The sequence below is a fragment of the Carlito syrichta genome, unplaced genomic scaffold, assembly GCF_000164805.1.
Source record: "Carlito syrichta isolate Samal-C Ts95f unplaced genomic scaffold, Tarsius_syrichta-2.0.1 Scaffold311833, whole genome shotgun sequence".
NCBI classification, from domain to species: Eukaryota; Metazoa; Chordata; class Mammalia; order Primates; family Tarsiidae; genus Carlito; species Carlito syrichta.
Window position 1 is genome coordinate 432,959 of NW_007255929.1, and position 16,328 is coordinate 449,286.

Genomic DNA, 16,328 nt, shown 5'->3' on the forward strand with positions numbered 1-16,328 from the left:
GCACAGGAAAATTCAGAAGCTTAACTAGGCTCAACGTGAGTGTCAATGTTGTTCTCCATAAAATGTAGGCCCATGCTCGCTCTGTGGGGGCAGGAGTGGGTGCTTTTCCAAAGATAGCCCCCCATCTTTGGTTTGCTCAAGGGCTAATTTCTTGCCTGTATTAATACACCTCACAATCAAATTCTCCCTTCAGTTCACCTCTTTTCATTCCCAAATTTTCAAAACCGACTTCCTTTAAGACATTATGAGAAAAAACTGGGCTCTCTTAATTTTAAAATTGAAGAAGGGTCTTGAGATTGGTATATAAATTCTATTGCCAATCTCAAAAAAGATTCATGAAATGAGGAGAGAAAATATCCCATCATAGCTTCTTCTGAATATTGCGCAAAATCTATGAATGAAGAACTGCAGAAAGTTGCTGACAGAGGGGCAAACGTGAATTTGGGGAAAATGGAAGAAGAATAAAGGGAAGAGACAAAAATGGGGACATGAAAATAAGACTGAGATGAGAGGTAAGTAAATTGCTCTAGACTTTGCCCTCATGGGTTTCACATCATTAAGCTGATTCTCTTCTTGTGGACAAATCAACTCCCATCTGAGAACCAATCAGAACACAGCCTTTTATCAGGGCGCAGAGGCAGTTTCATATTTTGAAAACTGGTTATTCAGATCTTTTACCCACTTTTTAATGGAACTCTTTTATCTGTTGGGTTGTTTGAGCTCCTTGTATATTCTGGATATTAGTCTCTTATTGGACGAATAGATTAATAGTCTGCAAATATTCTCTCCCATTCTGCAGGTTGTCTCATCACTCTGTTGTTACCTTTGCTATGTGGAAAGTTTTTAGTTTACTAAAACCCCATTAGTCTTCATTTTTGTTCCCTACGCTTTTGAGGTCTTAGCCATAAAATAATTGTTTAGACCATGTCCTGAAGCATTTCCCCTATGTTTTCTTTTAGTAGTTTTATAACTGTGGGTCTTACATTTAAGTTTTTAACTTACATTTAAGTTATACTTTGATTTAATTTTTGTATATAGTATGAGATAAGAATCTAGAGTCATTCTTCTGCATATTGATATCCAACTTTCCCAGAATCATTTATTGAAGAGAGTGTCCTTCCTCCAATGTATGTTCTTGGCACCTTTATCAAAAATCAGCTGGCTGTAAATATTGTTTCTGGGTTTTTTACCTTGTTCCATTGGACTATATCTGTTTTTATACCCATATAAAAACATACTGTTTTGGTTACTATAACTTTGTAAGAAATTTTGAAGTTAGGTGACTGATGGATGCCTCCAGCTTTGTTTGTTGTTGTTAATGTTGTTTGCTCACTATTGCTTTAACCATTTAGCATCGTTCTGGGTTCTGTACAAATTTTTTAAAAATTTTTTTGTATTTCTGTGAAGAATATCACTGATATTTTGCTGCCCTCTGGGTAGATGTGGGGAAAATTTCAGCAGGGCTCTAAGGATGTGGAGGTACAGGGGCTGCTGGGCTTTCAAAATGGTGCTGTGCTATAGCTGCTTGGGTCGGGGGGGATATGGGGGATGGAGATGAGAGAGTGGGACCCAGTACAAACTCTCTCTCTGCAAAAATGACATTGTGTGGGTTCCAAGAAGCCCTCCATACTAGTCTCAGGGCCAAGGGCTCTCGTGTGGCTAGGATGGCAGAAATCTGAAGTGAAAATGTGGACCACTAGGGATTTCTCCCTTACCTTTTCCCCACACTGAGGAGCTTCTCCTGGTTCAGATCCTGGCTCCTTCCATGCCTCAGAGGTGCCCTGTCACTTTGCTCCTGAATTCCAGTGTTCTCTCTTAGATACTCTATTTAACATGCGATTATCTACTCACTGTTTTGGTCCTTCTTTGAGGAGGAGGCAGGTATTGGGTGCCTCTAGTAATCTCCTGTGCTCTCCAATCTCTCCACTCTCTCTTTCTCCCTCCCTCCCTCCCTCCCTGCCTGCCTGCCTCTCTCTCTCTCTCTCTCTCTCTCTCTCACTGAAAAACATAAAGAGAAACCGAAATTGCTCTAATCCATGCTGATCCAAAGGAAATTAAAGTGACAAACTTACTCCATCTATTTTCTCATGTTGTTACTGTCATCATTACTAAACACCATTAAGTGAATTGTTCTGGCAATGAAGACCATTATCGTGACCATGAGAACACTGACTAGCATCTATCCTACATCCCAGCTGTAATACAGTCACCATTGGGAATGGAAGTAAAATGTTCCAAGACCACTGACCAAAAGGTACTTAGCACCAACCAATCTGAAGAACACTTGTTTGTTCTGGCTGCAAAGTGTCTGTGTCTAACTTGAGACATCCAGAAGACAGAGTGTCAGGCTGGACTTGGAGGGGAGGGAAAGAACCCAAGAAACAGAGAGAAAGAATCAGGAAAATTGGAAATCAAATTAAAAACTGTTCAAATCTCAGAAATCAAAGTGTGGGGCTCAGTTATGGACCTCTAGAGCAGTGAGCCTTTGCGTGATCTCAGCCTCCTCTTCTCTGACTCAGCCTCCTGCCTCCTGTAATCAATAGGTCCTGACCCTTTAGACTTGACCACAGTCTTATGGGGTTTTGCTCACCTCAAAAACTGTATTTTCCTGTTGCCCTTAGACTGGTCAGAGACCTTGGCCTGTCTGGTTTGCCCTGTTGCTCCCTAACGCTTTTTAACCTGAGTCACCCTTTCGCCTCACTCACTGGCCCCATTATCTCCTCCTCCTCACACCAGCCTTTTAGGACACATGATATATTAAGCCAATATATTAACTGAGTTCATCGTGTTGTAATCCAGTGGAGAGGCCAGACATATCAAACGCAGGAAAAAATTTTTTTAGGTTTTTTTTTTTTTTTTTTTGAGTCCAAGTCTCACTCTGGCACCCAGACTGGAGTGCAGTGGCCGCTCCCTGGCCACCGCAGCCTTGACCTGCTGGGCTCCGGCGATCCTTCCGCCTCAGCCTTCCAAGTAGCCAGAATTACAGGCATGCACTACCATGCCCGGCTGATTTTTTGATTTATTGTAGAGATGAGGTCTCGCTGCCCAGGCGGGTCTCGAACCCACGGACTCAGGCAATCCACTCACCTCAGCCTCCCAAAGGTGCGAGATTACAGGCTGAGCCACCGAGCTTGGGGGAAAAATATTTTTAAAAACAGTGATAGACATCAAAGAAGAACTACTCTCTCAGAAGCCAAGATAAATATCAACACAGACCGTGGTTTGGCAGTCTCTGGCATGTTATGTATAAAATGTCACCCTGAAAGTCTCAACTATTTGACTTCTTAATAGTACAAATATGTGCATGGAACTACACTTCCAGGACAGTCAGCGAAAGTGTATTTTTGTTAAATACAACTGCTTTCCTATTTTGTGAATTTTACCATATTGGGCACTGGATATTTTTTTTAATTCCTATAAATATTCTTGACCTCTGTTGTGGGATGAGATTAAATGACTAGGAAGCAGTTTCTGGAATTGCTTTTTGATGAGATATTAGGCATGTTTGGAGCAGTGCTCATTCTAGGGCTAATCATTCCCTACTACTGAGGCAAGACCTTCTTGACTGTTCTACCCAATACCTGGTGATTTGTGGATTTTTCAGTCTGGTTGGAAGGAACAGGCAATATTCCCAGCCCTCTGCGAACACCGGGCTCAGTTCTCTTCTCCCCACATGCCGGGCTTCCAGGTAGTCAGGGTACTCTGTGTGTGTGTGTGTGTGTGTGTGTGTGTGTGTGTGTGTGTGTGTGTGTGTATGTCTGTGTGTGTGTGTGTGTGTGCCGCTCTCTCATTTATGGCACTCTGCTCTCTGAGCTCTAGTCACCTTGGTTTCCCCAGGCTCTTTATACCATCTCCTTCCCTCAGGGAGCCCAAATTCCACCTGGGCTCCCGGCCCTGAGTCTTAACCTAGAAACTCTCTCCAGGCAGTGAGCTGGGGCAGTCAGAGTATGCATCTTTTATGCTTCTGATTTCTTAGAGATCAGTGTCCTTCATTGCCTGATGACCAGTGTTTCCAAAACCATTGCTTCGTATATTTCATTTGATATTTTTTGTTGTATCAGGCAGAAAGATAAATCCGGCCCTGTTATTCCATCTTGGGCAGAAACAGAAGTTATTTAAAACTCAGACCACTTTGCACCCAATACCAATATCATTACACAGAAAAGATACTATCTAGTCCATGTTTTTCAAAGTAAGGTACATGATCCTCCTACCTCAGAATCACCCAGGATGCTTGATTTTAAAATGCTCTTTGCTACATCACATTCCCAGATCTATTAAATATAAGTTTCTTGCCACTAAAACTTGAGAGTTGTTGCCATTGCCTTGACAGTTAATTAACAAAAGAAAAGTCCGAAAATTGCTGGAGTAGGCAATGGATTAAAAAGTCAAGAAGTGGCCAAAGGAACCATTTTGGATATACTACTTTCTTCTTCTTCATTGCCACAACAGAGCATGGAGAAAGAGACCTGGCTGCCTCCCAAGAGGCTATCAGAGAGGCCAGTGCCAAAGGCCAAAGGCAAACCAGCCAGAAAAGTGTTTTGCCAGGATGTATGTTCCCCCCTCAGTCATTAAACAATTAATACGGCAACAATAACCATGCCCCCCAGCAACAAATTTGCATCAACAGTAATAACAATCATGCTGTCAATCTTTTATCCTCCAATCTCACGAGGGTTTGGAATGACCCTCCACCATATTGGCTCACAACAGACCCATTTTCTCTGGAAGGAAGCAAACAGCCTAAAAGGCAGGTATGAGCTGTAAACAGAACATGGGCATCTTCAGGCTGAGTTTGGCAGAGGCACAAAGGGCTGCACTATGACATGAGCAGGATTGCCCACAAATCTTTTCTGGAACTTGGGTTTGGTCATCTTGATCAATCTGAAACTAGTGGTGAGAGGACCATAGTAGAGTATACCATAAACTTGGGTTAAAAGCATGCTATAACCCAATAAATATGTAATCGGCTTGTGGACAATAGCACAGCCATTTTTAGTTTTTAATTGTCTGTCTTAAAACATAACCTGTAACTGTTTAAAGTTCCAGTTATGGGGAAAACTGCAAAGCTCCAGTTATTCTTCCCTTATCTCACTTTCCCCTTAGCAACAACCAATCAGGTGCCGGGGGTAATCACCTAAGTTTCCAGATGTCTCTGCAACTTCCCCAGCTAGTGGACCAAGATCAGCCCGAGTCAGGCTAGCCAATCCTCCACGATTAAGCTGACCACCAGAGGAACTACCCAATTAAATGGTAACAACACTGGAAAGCCCCCCAAACTCCTCCTCCCTTTGTGTAAAAGCATAAAAGGCATCTGCTTAAAGAAATCAGAGCCTCTGTATGTACTCCACTGTGTTGGTTGTCGACAGAGGTCCAGGCTCGAGCTTGTAAATAAAGACCCTCTTGAACTTTCATCGGAATTGCCTCTTGGTCTCTCGGATTGAACTTTCGGCCACTACAGTGGAAAGGCTCTCACTGCCAGTGAGAAAGTGATGGAAGCATTTGTCCGTGCTTGATTTAGGAGATGAAAGAAAAAAGCAAAATGTATCTCACATCCCCAGCCATTATGTGTTCTCCGTTTGAGCCTACCAAAGCCTGATTACGTTTCACTAGCATCGGGGAAAGCTGGTGGGCAAGGGAGGAGGTGGGAGCAGGCAGATACAGGCAGTATCAGATGACCTAGGGCCTTTGGGACCATTGGTTAATATCTGAATTTTACTCTGAATACAACGGGAAGCCATTGGAGGACTCAACCAGGGAAGTGATGTGACTTAGTTATATTTTTCAAGACTCTCTCTGGATGCCTGCTGGTGCATAGTTTATAGGGAGCAAGAGAGAAAGTAGGAGATTAACCTTAGCAGTGCTATTTAAACCATAGTCTGTAGACCAAATCTAGTCTGCAAACTGTTACCATCTGCAACAAGGACAGAAATTGAGAGGAAATGTTTAAAAGTTTTAAAATAAATTAACATTGTGGCAACATCCAAGGAGGATTCTTTTTAACAAAAAATATAATGTTGCAATGTACTAAGAGAGAAAGATAAAAACAAAAACTGGTTCTTTACCTCAGATAACTTGAGACACCATTGCAGTAACTCAGGCAAGCAGTGATGGATGCTTGAACGAGGGTGGGTCTGGCACAGAGGAGACATAGTGTTTTACGTTCCCAAGATCACAGTGGACAACAAGAGGAAACTGGAAGGTCGGGATAAAGAGGCTAGAGCACCCAGTGATATCTCTGCCTCTTTTGACCTGCATTGACCTGAGTACTTATGAACCCTCTAGAAAGGGGCAACCAACAACAGTTGATTCACCCCTGAAGATAATGTTACATTAAGATAGATAAATAGAAATTAAGCAGAAAAGCTGACTTCAAGGGTCTTAATTAAGCAACTGCATGCCATCTGTGCTTCTGTAAATACCATTTAAGCAACTGCATGCCATCTCTGCTTCTGTAAATATGCTTTAAGTAAGCAGCTACATGCTACTTTCCTTAACTGCAATCTCTGTTTCTGTAAACACATTTTATTACACCTCATATGGAAATGTCTATAGAAATGTCTGCTTCAATGCTTATTGTAGAAGTAACCGGTCCCAGTCTTAAATTTTAAATTTTAAACACACCAATGGCAAACCCATGTATGTTGTAAACAAAAAGCTCTATAAAAGTAGCTTGAAAATGAGAGTCAGGGCTCAGGTTTTGGGAAGCTACTTAACCTAAGATTTCTGGAATAAACACCTTCGAGTCTCCTCTCAGTCTCTGGTGCCTGTTCTGAGTGCATTCATTTCTGTTCCCAGTGAGTTGCTGCAGTTGCTGTCACAATATATGGCATAAACATTAAGAGTTCAGAGACATCGATGTGAAGCTACTTGTGTTTAAATCCTGACTTCACCACTGTGTGACCTTGGATGAGTTACTTCATGTCTCTGGACCTTAGTTACTTCATCAATAAAATGGGAAGAGTAATAGCCTCTACCCCCTATGGTGTCATGAGGGTAAAGTGAGAAGAACAGTGAGATGAAAGTGACACCTAATAAACAGTCACTCACTTAGCCTTTAGGTGTTCATGCGTCTTTCTGTGAAGAAACAGCTTTCTAGCATGACTGTGGTCACATAATCCCTAACCTCTGTGAAGAACACTGCATCTGGCAATGCCCCATCACATAGGTTACTTCTTTAATGCTCCCACAGTGATACTTGGAAGTATGAAGGAACAGACTCGATTTTCTAAGGAAAATGAGGTTGTCATGTATACAGAGAGGTTCCCACACCTGCCCCAGGTAACGAGGTGTTGATTTAACTGTTGGTCCCTCCCCATTGGAAACAACCCTTCCAAGAAGTTGTGGAAACAGTAAGGAGAAAACAAGGTCACGCGCTCCTTGGCAGTCCATCTTCATACCTGGGGTACACACACACTGAGGGCAGCACAACGGGAAAAGCAACAGCAGGGATGGAGAAGCTTGAGGGGGAGGTGTCTGTTCTCCTTAGTACCTACTTAAGGGTAAGACTCTGAAAGAACACAGACTCTCACTTTTCCCTCTTCTTCCTCAACACAATATTTTGCCCTCACCTTAACCCTATTTTCCTCTGGCCCTTATCCCCAGGGTTCAGTTATGACATAATTTTGGTGTCAGCATTTTCTGTCATTTTTTCTTCCTCACTAATGTTTTTATTATTATTAAATTTACATTGTTTCTTAAAATATACAGGATCTTCAAAACAGCACTAAATTTACTTCTTACTACTATAAATCTATTTCTTTATCTGCCTTTAACAGTTGGCCATAATCACTAGCTAAATTATGCCTGCCTTGTAGGGAGAGAGGAAGAAAGAATGAAATAATTGGAGAGAAGCTCTCTGAGCGAAAGAAAGACTTGGATGTTCACACTGAAAGGATGTATCAAGAGAAAAAAAGCCAAGCTTGGTGGCTCAGCCTGCAATCCCATGCTTTGGGAGGCTGAGGTGAGTGGATTGCCTGAGCCCACGGGTTCGAGACCCACCCGGGCAACTTGGTGAGATTTCATCTCTACAATAAATCAAAAATTAACTGGGGGTGGTAGTGCACACCTGTAGTTCCGGCTACTTGGAAGGCTGCGGGGGAAGGATCGCTGGAGCCCAGCAAGTCGAGGCTGTGGTGACTGGGAGCATGCCACTGCACTCCAGTCTGGGCAACAGAGTGAGACTCCAAATCAAAAAATAAATAAATAAATAAAACAGAGAAACGAGATTTTTAAAAAACAAAACAGCCAGGCAAGGTGGCTCATGCTGTAATCCCAGTACTTTGAGGCCAAAACAGGAGGAATGCTTGAGCCCAGGAGTTCAAGACCAACCTGAACAACACTGTAAGACTTCATCTCTATGAAAAATTTTTAAAAAAAATTTGGCCAGGTGTGGCAGCCCATGCCTATAATCCCAACTACTCAGGGAGGCTGAGATGGAAGGATCTCCTGAGCCCAGAAGGTCAAGGTTGTAGTGAGCTATATTGTGCCACTGCACTCCAACCTGAGTGACAGAGTGAGACCCCAACTCAAAAAAAAAAAAATCCATACTTAGTCATATCAAAGTGAAATCTGGAACTTAATCCTTTTTTATTTAAAGTGTGAAAGTAGTAATTAAAACGTAGGTCTATTTGGATATGAGGGATGTCTTGTGAATTTTATGAGAGTAGGTAATAACCCTAACATTTTGATATTTTAATCTATTGCTTTAAATTTAGAGGAATCTTTTAGGAACAAACATATCTTGTTTTAAATAAACATTTATCTGAAGTTTAGAAATTCCTTACTTTTCCTATTAAATTTAAGACAAATTAAATGTAATACTTTTTACTGAAAACGTACTTGGCGTTTGTCCTGAGCCAGAGATAGACACAGTCTTTATGCACAAGGAACTGGGTCTATTTGGCAACTCTAGTTGTTGACCCAAGTCAGAAAATGAACTAATTATACTTTTAGGTCATTAAGAGGGAATTCAGATGCGTCCTAAACACCGAAGTTCCTACCACGAAATAATGAAGGCACGGAGGGAAGTTTGGCTGGAAAAAAAGTGAAGTTAATGACAGCTCTACATGAGTCGGTGAGCGAGCCCATCTGTCTTTCAGCTGCGTTAGAGAAGCGAGTGTTCGTGGGAATGAGGCAGCAGGATTAAAAAGGTAACCGCGGTAAACATCCCAAGAAGGGGTTCCCACCCAATTTTATTTGTTTTTAATTAGGGCCTTACTGGAGCTTTCCTCCAGCTGTGACTGCTTGAGGCCAGTGCTAAGCCTGGCGAATCACCTGGCTGGGAAACTCCTCCCACTCAACCCGTGGTTCTCAAGCCAGGCCAAACAGGAAATCACTGGGGAGCTGTTCACAGATGCCTTGACCTCACCCCACACCTTCTGAAAGAGAATCTCCAGGGGCAGAACAAGCATGGGTGTGCGTGATTTTTAATTATGTGTTTATTTATTACAGAATTGTGGGGTTCAAGAGAGGATTTACTACATAAGTAGTCTGCATGCAGGTGAGTTTGGGCTTCTAGGTGGCCCTCACTTCCCCTGGTAGTGGGCCAAGTACCCTTCGTGTTGTCACAAGCCCCCACCCTCCTCCCTCCCTCTGTCCTACCCTCTCCTAGCAGTGCAACTGCCAATCCCACCCTTGTGCTAATGTGACTAGTGATCAGGGCCCATTTATGAGTGAGAACATGCAGCATTCAGTTCTTTGTGTCTGTGATAGTTCACTTAGTATGATGTTCTCCAGCAGCATCCAAGTTACTCATGAAGGCCTCTATGTCTCAACTGACAGGTTGAGATGTATATATTGCACATGGTTGAGTTTTTTTTTTGTTTTTTGTTTTGAGTTGGAGTCTCACTCTGTCACCCTGGCTGAAGTGAAGTGGCACATTCACAGCCACTGCAGCCTCGACCTGCTGGGCTCCAGCGATCCTTCCACCTCAGCCTTCCCAGTAGCTGGAACTACAGGCTCATACTACCACACCCGGCTAATTTTTTGATTTATTGTAGAGATGAGATCTCGCCAAGTTGCCCAGTTTGGCCTCCAATCCCTGAGCTCAGAAAATGCTGGGATTACAGGCTTGAGCCACCACGTCCGGCTGAGATTTTTTTTTTTAAAGCAAAGGCAGAACAATGTGTATAATGTTGCCCCATTTATATTTTTAAATTATATTTATGTTTAGATCTCTACCTGTGAATGGGCTCTTGGACAAGATCTGGAAGGATACAGACCAAACTATGAACAAAGGTTACCTCCAGGGAGAGTGGTGGGATGAGAAGAACACAGGTAAATAAAGGGGGATCCATTATTTTCAGCACTCTGTACACTCTGTTTCAACTTTTCAGCATATGCAATTGCTTTTCTAATTCTAAACACCCCAAGAAGGTAACCATGGTTAAAAAAAAAAAAAAGAAAAAGAAAAGAAAAAATAGCTATCAGTCGATAGCACCCTCTCACTGTGGGAATTTTTCTTATTTGGAAACAAAGCTACAAAGAATAGAAATTTTGACTAATTCTATGAGAAAAAAAATCAGTGCTTTAAACATAATTAGAAAAACATCAAGAATGAATCCAAGTTTTTATACTATGGCTATATCTATGTTAATGATGTCTATATAGAGATGAACATTATAATGGCTGATAAAAATTATTAATGAATCATTAATGAATATTCACATGCAAAAGAATAAAGTTAAACCCTTTCCTTACACCTTTTACAAAAATTAACTTAAAATATATTAGAGACTTAAAACATACAGCTAAAAATCTATAAAATTCTCAGAAGAAAACATATAGGAAAAAATTTCAGGACATTGGATTTGGCAATTATATCTTAAATATGATGCCAAAATACAGATAACAAAAGAAAAAATAAACTTAGACTATATCAAAACTTAAAACCTCTATGTATCAAAAGGCACTACAAACTGAGTGGAAAAAATAACTCAAAGAATAAGATAAAATATTTGCAAATCATATATCTGACATAGAGTTAATATTCAGAATATATAAAGAGCTCCTCCCATACAGCAACAAAAGTACCTGATTTTAAAATGGGTGAAAGCTTTACAAACGACCAATAACCACACGAAACAACATTCAACATCATTGATCATTAGGAAAATCCATATCAAAACCACAAGGAGATACCACCTATCAGGATTTCTATTATTTTAAAAATTAAATACAAAGAATAGAAAATAAATGTTGGCAATAATGCAGAGGAACTGGGCCCCTTGTGTGTTGCTGGTGAAAATGGAAAATAAAATGTGCAGCTGCTTTGGAAAACAATAGAGTGGGCTCTCAAAAAAAAAAGAAAATAGAATTACCATATTATCTAGCAATTCCACTCCTGGATATATACACGAAAGAAGAGAAAGAGTAGGCTTGAGTAGATATTTGTACATCAATGTTCATAGCAACATTATTCAAAATGGCCAAAAGATGATTTATTTGTCAGAGATCAAAGTTCTCCAGAATAACAGGACCAATAGGAGATGACAGATGATTAGATAGATAGATAGATAGATAGATAGATAGATAGACCTATAGATATAGGATAGATGGAGAGAGAGAGAGAGGTAGATAGGTAGGTAGGTAGGTAGAGGTAAATATTGAGAGTCCAAAATCTTCAGGGCAGGCTGAGGGCCTAAGAAAGACTAGATATTGTAGTCTTAAATCCAAAGGCAGTCTTGAGGAAGAATTCTCTCTACTTTAATGGAGGTCCACCTTTCCTACTGAGACCTTCAACTGATTAGATGAGGCCCACTCACATTAGGGAGGACATACTCAAAGTCAACTGATTTAAATGCTAACCTCATTTAAAAAAAAAAAAAAACCTTCACAGAAACATTTAGAATAACATCTGGCCAAATATCTCAGCATTGTGGCCTAGCCAAGTTGATGCATAATATTAACCATCACAGATGGTAACAACCTAAATCCCTTTACCAACAGATGAACAGATAAACAAAAGATAGTACATACATACAATGGAATATTATTCAGTCATAAAAATGAAGGAAATCCTGACACATGCCACACATGGATTAACCTTGAAGACATTTTGTTAAAGAAAAAAAGCTAAACCTAAAAGAATATGTATTATATAGTTTCACTTATATGTACCTAGAATAGTCAAATTCATAGACAGAAAGTAGAATGGTGGTTTCCAGAGGCTGAAGGGGTAAGGAGTGTGGGGAGTTACTGTTTAACAGGGATGGAGTTTTAGTTTGTGAAGATGAAAAGGTTCTGGAGATGGATGGTGGTGATGGTTGTATAACAATATGGATGTACTTAATGCCATTGAATGCCATTGAACTGTATACTTAATGGTTAAAATGGTAAATTTTATGTTATATATAAAATATAACATAAAATATATATATATATATATATATATATATATATATATATTGTTTTTTTTTTTTTACCACAATGAAAAAAGAATTGCTTACACACACAGGCTTTCTATGAGTCAGATAATATGGTAAATGCTCTACATGGGTTTTCTCAGGTAGTGCTTACTGGTATCCCCAGTTTAAAGATAATAAAGTCTTCTAGAGAAAGTGACTTCCTCAATTTTATGCTAGGAAGAATCATATCTGGGATTTTAACCTTCATAGTCTGACTCCAAAGTCTGTGTGTTTAGTCACTATGCTATACTGAAATGAGTGACTGCACTAAGGCAAAACAAATTAGGCAAATTAAAATATTTCCCAAATAATATTTTTAAGTTGATTCAATACACAAAAAATTTAAGGAATGAATTACTGAAATGATGTCAAATCCAGGCTGGGTGTGATGAATAACTCTACATCTAAAATAGCTCTATGTTGACCTTCACCATGAGAAATTCATATCCCAAAACCACAGCATCTCCAGAAATAAGATGAGAAACTGGAATGCCCCAGCAGTAGGAGTAGAATGTTTACCTGGCACCTGACCTATTTTCCCATAAGTCTTGGGACATTTCACAGTTTCTCTATTTACTTTTTTTTAATAAAAATACTATGCTCACAACTTCCTTTTCAAAGGGGGCATTCAACAGACATTTATTGCGGGTCTACTAGACAATCAAGTGCTATGGTGAGTTTTGTTCAAACAAGATGAAAAGACAGGGTGTTTGACTGCAATGAGATCCATCTAAAAAACAAGCAAAATGTCTCCCATCACAGACAAGACTCATGTAGATATTCTGGCCCCTCCAGGCAAAGTTTATCAACTCAATCCCTCTAAATGTGACCTGTCCCCAATAACCTTCCTCTCATGAACTTGACTGTCATCACCACTAACAAGAAGAGCAGCCACATCTGTGTTATACCTAAGGTAATGTAACCTAGTGGCTAAGGCTTGGGCTCTGGAGTTAGACTGTCTGGGTATGAACCTGCCATGTGTTCGCTATGCCCTAGGCAAGTTTCTTAACATTCCTGTGCTTCTTTCTCCTCAACTATAAAAACAGGACACACATAGTTACCAAGTTTCACAGGACTGCTGTAGGATGGCATAACATGTAAAGCCCTCAGAACAATGTCTGCTGTGTATTAAATGGTCAGAAAATATTAGTCATAGATGTTACAAATAGCCATCTGTAACATATTGTTCCAGAGATGGGGGGAGGAGAAGAAATGATCATTCAAGGGAAAAGGGGCCTCACAGGTCATTTCACAGATCATGGCCCAGAGGGTCATAATGACTCAGTCTTGCCTGAGGTCACACAGGTGGTCAACAGCAGAGGTACCAGGACACAGCTCTCTGTCACAGCACAATGCCCTCAAGGAAGACAAAGCAAGAGAACTCCAAACTAACCTTCCATTTGGTTGCATAGCACAGGTCTTATCTACTCAAAAATTGTAAATTATAAAGTTATAAATATTAAAATGTGAATAGAGTATTCTATTATCAGAATAACAAAGAGCTACTCTGCACCCACTATGTATGTGTGTATGGGGGACAGAGGAGGGTTGTAACAGTCTCATCCCTATCAAGACGTTAGGGCCTACATGGCCTGTTAACAAAAAGAAGACCAGCTATTGGCGTGGAGTGCCAGACCACTTAAGTAGACGGCCACCACAGAATGAGTCAAAAACAGGGGGCCAAGACTCACTGCCCAGCTCTGCCCGTCCAGGATACCTGAATAAAGGTTACTGAAGCCATGGAGTAGAAGAGGAGAGTATGCTGGGAAAGAAGGGAGACTGGACCCCACAGGTGGATCTTTCCAGAAACATCTCTACTGTATTACTGCTGCCAGTTCAGCCTGCCATCCTCCCTCACTGATCTAGTTCCCAGGCCTCTCCTTCCCATCAGGTAATTCATGCCGTCCCTTCTTACCTTTCTCACCTTTCCAACTTTTCCTCCCACTCACCTCCCACAGGTTATGCCAGTGTCCCCAGGACAGCTTCACACGTTCCAGCCACAGTGTCTTCGCCTGCATCCCCTTCTTCCTAAAATGATTCTGCTGCTCGATAAGCAAACCAAACTGTTTGGCAAAATCCTTTCCCAGAAATGCCAACCTTTCCATGAAGCTATCCTACAGTAAGATGGCCTTTTCCCATCCCCTGCACTCCCAGAACTTTCTAGATCTCTCTAAGATACTTGAAATTCTACCTCATTCCCCAATCAAGACTCTTTCCTTTATATCCTCACACAGTGCCTGTGGTCAACACTCAGTGAATCTAGTTGCTGGGAAGAATGAGTACAAAAGCAGAGTCTTACTATGGGTCAGAACCATTCTAAGTGTTTAACGTATGTTAACTCAGTCCTCAAGTCAACTCCATGAGGTAAGTGCTGTTATTATTAGCACATTACAGAGGAAGAAACTGAGGAGGAAATTCACCCCAGAGGAGGAAACTGAGGCACAGCTAAGCTGAGTAACCAGCCCAAGTTGAAACTGTGGGGTTGTGAATTGAACCAGTCACGTTGGCTCTTTATATTGTTTCTCTGCAACACCGTGCCTTCTCAGCCGTATCCCTGAAACCCACTCAGCTGTTCCACCCACTTGTATGCACTACCTTTTGGAATCAAAAACACACTCTGCAACTTATAATTATTGCATGAAATTCCCACTTACTACTTTCTGAACAAGAAATTAAAGATTCATTCTGGCCAAACCCCCAAGACAGGAAATAACATACGACAAAAGTCTCAAATCCAAAACATTGCTTAAACGGGGGGAATTATAGATGTCTCAGATGAAATGGGCCTCAGGCCACTCACCTATCTCAACATTTTTCATCATTTCATTTCTAAATCCTGAAATATATACTGGAATTATCTGCAAGCATGCACATGTAACAATCATTTTTAATACTATTTTGATCGAATTATAAGGTTAGCGTACAATTATAAGGTTATGGATATACAAAGTGGTTTGTTACACATTTAGTGTGTGTGTGTGTGTTTTTAAAAACAATCATAAAAGAATGTGGGCTTCCCATTATGGATAGGAGAATATAGAAAAGTCATACATTTGGATTACAACTACATCCAAATTTAATGAAAAATCCAGCAATCGCCTACATAATTCAGATTTTTAATAACTTCCCTTAAATATCCTATTCACAGATGCAAAAACTGGGTTAATTCTGAATAGGCCGAATAATTTTCTCAACCTTTCATCGAAACAGTCAGGGTGTGGGGGATGGATACAGATTTTGTCTTTACAAATGTACACAGTATCCTCACAGAAAGAAAACAGAGAAATAAATGTATCAGAACATTCAACTTGAGAATTAGGAGAGGCTGCAACAGGATACCAGTCAAATTTCTGTTCCCAAGAAATGTTTAAAGAGCAGACCAAAAAAATGTTTTAAAAATACCAAACTAAAAAATTAAACTGTTAGCGAGGCAGAAGAGAAGGAAGCCGAGGGAGGGTCCAGTTTGCGGCAGCAAGTGATATTTTTCTCCCCTTGATGAAGAGAAGGCTGATGAAAACAGCAAAAAGACACAGGACAGAGAATCACAGCAAGAGAAATATGATATCCAGCACGTATTCAAAACTTACCCAGCTTGGTCTGTTTACTCAAAACTTTATTTTTCCCACTTTGCCAGTTTAAAATCAGACAGCGGCTGGGCTTTTGTTGTTGCTGTTTCTGTTCTTTGGATCCCAGAGCCCCATGAAAATTAAACTGAGTATTGGATGGAATCTGGCCACGTCTCTCATGGGGGGGGGGAGAGTTTCAAACTTGGGTCCCTGGTTGCTTCTTTGGGAAAATGAATAAATAATGAGTGGCGAGAAGGAGAGGACGTGGGGGACGTGCCGGGCTGACGTCGGGCGAAGAGGGGGCCGCACAGTTTCTCAGCACAGCTGTCCAGATGTGCTTCATCTGGTTTCCCCC

At 40.8% G+C, this 16,328-nt stretch overlaps 1 protein-coding gene across 1 annotated transcript in view; it reads right to left on the reverse strand.

The window, feature by feature from the left end:
- Positions 1-16,314, reverse strand: part of TMEM45A (transmembrane protein 45A) — an 80,207-nt gene extending 63,893 nt beyond the window's left edge. Inside the window, exon 1 of the mRNA XM_008069151.1 lies at positions 15,995-16,314. The gene's annotated coding sequence lies outside the window, so the exon portion shown is untranslated. The remainder of the gene's footprint in view (positions 1-15,994) is intronic.
- Between the last annotated feature and the right edge of the window lie 14 nt (positions 16,315-16,328).